Raw genomic sequence first — 4,837 nt, forward strand, 5'->3', positions numbered from 1 at the left:
AAACACTGAGTCATTTAAAAATGTTATTTTGAATCCTAAATCCTGAAAAACTTCAAAAGGGTGATCTTAGATTGTCCAAGCAATGATTGTCCAGCATTTTACTTAAACAAGAGTTTATTTTATGCTTGGTGAAATTATTAAGTTTCAGTTCAGGATACTACAAATAAACAATTTATAATGTTATAGAATCCTATTCATCTTTCAAGTTTTGGATAACTACGTTACACATTTTTTTTAAAAGTGCAGATTAACATAATTAGGAGAGCCCTCTTAAAGAAGGATAAATTGTTCTAGAAACGAATGTATTTTATAGTATACCCAACCTGAGGGTCCTGGGGTGACGCTTTGACTAGGTTTCTTGGGGAACAGAATCTTAGTATTGGAGGAAGTTTTGAAAGGTAGATGATTTGGTATTCGAAAAATTTCTGTGCCAATATTCTACAGATAGATGTAAAAAAATAGTATTTCCATACTTTATTTTAAAGGAGAAACCCAGTTCTAAGTTATCGTTTGTGCTTATGAATATCCCTCCTATACATACCAGCTCTGTGACCTTGGGCAAGTTGTTTAATCTCTCTGTGCCCCAGTTTCCTCAATTGTGAAATGGCATGAGACCGTTGTGAGGATTAGGCGAATTAGTATATGCAAAGTGCTTAGAACTGTGTCTGGCTCCTGGTAAGTGCTGTGCACCTGGGGTTGTTACTCCAATGTCTAGCATAGTGGCAGGATCTCAACGCAGAGCCGCCAAAAGCATGGGCTTTCAAGGTTTGAATCCAGGCTCTACCACTTAACCAGCTCTAGGAACCTTGGTAAATCATTTATTCTCTCTAAACCTCTGTATTCCCATCTGTAATGGGGATACTACTATCTACCTCATGAAATACAGTTTAAATTAAATCAAGTTGTGGCTGCAAGTACCTGGTACACCATGCTGCTCTCACTTGATGCCTCAGCTGCCAAGAAGCCATCATCCCCACATGGCAGCCCAGAGTGCCCGGGACTGCGGGGCATGAAGGGCATGCAGGAGCCATCAAGTTCAAATTCAGTCATTTTTCAGAGGGAACAACTCAGGGGCGGAAGGACAGGGGATAAAGTGACTTGTTCAAAGTCACCTAGCTAGTTAGAGACAGAGACACGTTGTAAAAGAAAAACAGTTGTGCACCTCTCTGTTTTAGGATAACATTTTACTTTATTATATTTACATTGTGTTAATTTGTAATCCCCTTCTTTTCTAGGAGTTGCAAATACTTCCTGTGGTCCGGCCATTACCCATCAAGGTACAGAGAGGCAGGAATAAGTTAGTTGCATGAGCTGGGACCCCTTAACCCCTCACTGTCTTTTAGGAGACCTTTTATAGACAGGTTTTCTCCGCTTCTCTGAATAGGAGGAGTCGATGGATGGGAGCAGCTCTGGGAAACACTGTGGCAGAGGCCATCCTGGTTCTGAAGCCACTGAGAGGACCCAGGGCCAGGAGTCCTTGGTCCTTAGCAAATTCTATCTCTGTTCCCTATAATGAGCAAAATATAAACATTCTTTCCAATGACTATATTAGTTTTTCATTAAAATGTCTTCTCTTAATTGGTGATCTTTAATACTACTACTATGCACCTGTAGAGAATATCTTTATAAAGGGCTCAAAGGTCATATCAGATAAATATCTGGAATGTAGAAAATGATTCTAGTGGCCTACCTTCTCTTGAAGGTTCATCGAGCCAAATAGGGGAGCCCTGAATGGCCCCTGCGTGATCCCTGAGTGAGCTGGCCGTGTCTGAACTGGAGGCAGCTCCAGGGCCCACTGCAGGGCAGTGCTTCTGCCAGGAGTGAGCGCTGGGCCCTGAAATGCATCTGGGCCACCAAGGAGACTCACCCCAGCAGCAGTTGAGGGATTTTCATCTCTCAGATGGACGGTTGCCCAGTGCGGTTGCCCCTGAATCAGGCACTGCAGCTAACCCAACGCCAGCCTGGAATCAGCCCAGATCTTCCCTGGGTTCTGCCGGTGAACTTTTCTCCACTTCCTGAGAAGAATAGAATTTTACCTGCTTAAAAGTGTTTTATTCTTTTCACTGCTTTCTTCTTTCAAAGGAAACAAAATTTAATCAAAATCCTGTTTCCAAAACAAAACAAAACAAATCTAATTTACTAGGGAAGGAAAAAAGAGTGAAGAGTTCACGTGAGTTCTGAGGAGTCCAATTTAATAGAGAAACTGCTTATAGGAAACTTGAAAAATGAATTTGAACTGCTAAAATGAATACACTCAAGAGAAAAAATGCTGTTGATAATGTTTGTTGTTCTCCTGTGTTGTGCTTTTGTACTAGGCAGTGGGAAGCATGCTGTTTAAAGGGAAGTCCCAGGCACACTGCAATTCTCAACTCTGCTGGTCATACAAACAGAACTGTGAACTTAAAGTCACCAGGGGCTTTGGGCTTTGGGCTTTGGGCTTGGACAAAAGGAAATGCTATTTTAGATGCAAACTATTATATATAGGATAAGCAATAAGGTCCTACTGTATAGCACAGGGAACTATATTTAATATCCTGTGATAAACCATAATGGAAAAGAATATGAAAAAGGAGATATATATATATATATATATATATATAACTGAGTCACTTTTCTGTGCAGCAGAAACTAACACAACATTGTAAATCAACTATACTTCAATAAAGTTAAAAAAAATTTTTTTAAAAAGGAAATGCTATTTTGAAGGTGAACCTTCTGACCTTACAAGATCTGTGCTTCATGTTGGGGAGAGCAAGGGGGTGCAGAGTGGTCTGGAGGATGGGTTAAGCCCCATACACCCTCTTCCTAGTTGTGTGCCTCGTTCCCTCATCTGTCAAGCAAGGATGATGGTGGAACTCATTTCCAAGGATGACCGTGGGGGAATAAACAAGACAGAACAAGACAGCACATGCTAAGTGCTCAGAACTGTGCCTAACACGTAACCTACATTCACCTAGACCCTTACTACTATTGTGTGGGAAAAAAAATCCAGATGTTTTAAAATGAAACATTTCTACAAGAAACTTACATTTTTGTTTTTACTTTGCTTCCTGTTCTATGTTATTTCCAGCATAGTCATAGCAGTCTTCACTGTTGAGTACCTATCATATTTTAGACTTAGTGCTGGGAGCTTTTATGTCACTTATCTCCCTAACTCCTCATGACAATCTCAACAATAAATAACAGTAAAGAAGAACTCATTGTATAGGGTTTCAGACAAGAAAAGAGTTGTGAGCTTGTGTTGATCAGGAAAAAATTTCCTGGAATAGGAAGACTTAAGTTGGGCCGTTTAAGGAGGAGGAGGATGAACTGAGGGGTTGAGTAGGGAGTTGGGAATGAGGTTTTCAGGAGACAGGAACAGCATGGGCAAAGGCACAGAGGCAGGGGCGGGGCACTTTCCACCCAGCACAGTTAACGACCTTCCCCAGTGACAGGGAAAAAGAGAAGTCAGAGCTATTCAGATCCCACCAGGTGATCGTGGGATGCCCAAGTGTCCCCTCTTCCTGTTCCACTGGTTGAGATGGATGACTTGCATTTGTCATTCAGGAAGCATCTTTTCACATGCATTTAGCATTTCCAGCTCAATGACTCACAATCTTGTACAACCAATCCTTACTAGTTTTATACATTAGAGTCAAATATATACATTACATATATATTCATGTCTACACACTCCCGCATATATACATGCATTCGTGTGTTTGTATGTGCATGCATGTGTGTATGTATATGTATGCATGTATGTATTGATGCACTGCTTTGCACTACTATGAATACCCCCAGGGTAGTGAGATAAGCCAGTATAGGGAGGTTTGCTTTAGTATCTTTCTCTCTCCCTTCCTCACTTCTCCTTTCTTCTCTCTATTTTTCCATCTATTACATTTCTTTATTAGATGAAGACCCTGAAACAAAGTAATCATATCAATCTTCTTTATTAGATAGTCAAGGAGCCCCAGGCTCTGGGTCTAGCTTGGGTTCCAGGTGTGATGTGTTCATGGAATAAAAAATAGATTTAAGTTTGATTCTTTTGGGAAGGCTGCAGGCCCATGTCTGGGAGCTGGAGTGGGGACAGAAGGCCACAGTCCCCAGAGTGGGGGAATGAGTGTAGTCCAGGCCCAGCTGAATGGGTCTGGTCTCCTGTCCTAGCTTTAACCTTCTCAGCACATTTAAAAGAATCCCTCTGCTTTCTTAGTGTTCTCATCTGTACCATGGAAATGGTAATTCCCTCTTGGATTATCATGAAGATAAAATGGTTTAATAAATATGAAGCACCTAGCACAATAATAGACAGGAATAACTGGCAGTTATTGTAATCATTGGAGAAGTTCCAGTTTCAGTGGTGACAGAAGGGCAGGGACCCATTGCCTGGAAGTTGGAGGATGTGTTCAGAGCCAATTTAGGGAGTTACTAGGTGACTTGCCAGGATCCCCAGCAGAGGTGGACCAGACATGCACACCTGTGGCTTCAGCTGGGTCATCTAGGTTGAAGAAAGCACGCATATGTACCCTGAACAAAAATATGATCAGAGAATAAGGCAAAAGGACTCTCTGTGTCATGTTTATATTTCACGCCCTTTCTTCCTCCCACCTCAATCGCAAGGTTTAAAGGAAGGAGTCAGAGAGCTGGCACAGTTCATCTCGGCACGGTGAACAAGGGTAACCTACTGGTGACTGACCTCCCTTCTGGGCTTGCTGCTTATCCTCTTGGTGTCCTCAGGCGAGTCAGTCCACCTTTCTTAACCTCAGTTCCCTGATCTGTAGGTGAAGGGGTTTGACAGGGTGCTCGCTAACGTTGCTGATGTCACTGGAGACACGGAAGAAACCAATCTATAGTAAGA

General features: G+C 41.9%; 1 long non-coding RNA gene across 1 annotated transcript; it reads right to left on the bottom strand.

Moving 5' to 3' along the window:
- Positions 1-1,167: 1,167 nt before the first annotated feature.
- On the bottom strand, positions 1,168-3,612 carry LOC309653876. The gene is made up of 2 exons (XR_014259586.1): positions 1,868-3,612; positions 1,168-1,507 (listed from the first exon to the last, which is right to left on the bottom strand). It is a non-coding gene; the product is annotated as an uncharacterized lncRNA (long non-coding RNA).
- Between the last annotated feature and the right edge of the window lie 1,225 nt (positions 3,613-4,837).

Source organism: Balaenoptera physalus (assembly GCF_965194825.1).
Source record: "Balaenoptera physalus genome assembly, contig: HAP1_SCAFFOLD_1367, whole genome shotgun sequence".
NCBI lineage: Eukaryota > Metazoa > Chordata > Mammalia > Artiodactyla > Balaenopteridae > Balaenoptera > Balaenoptera physalus.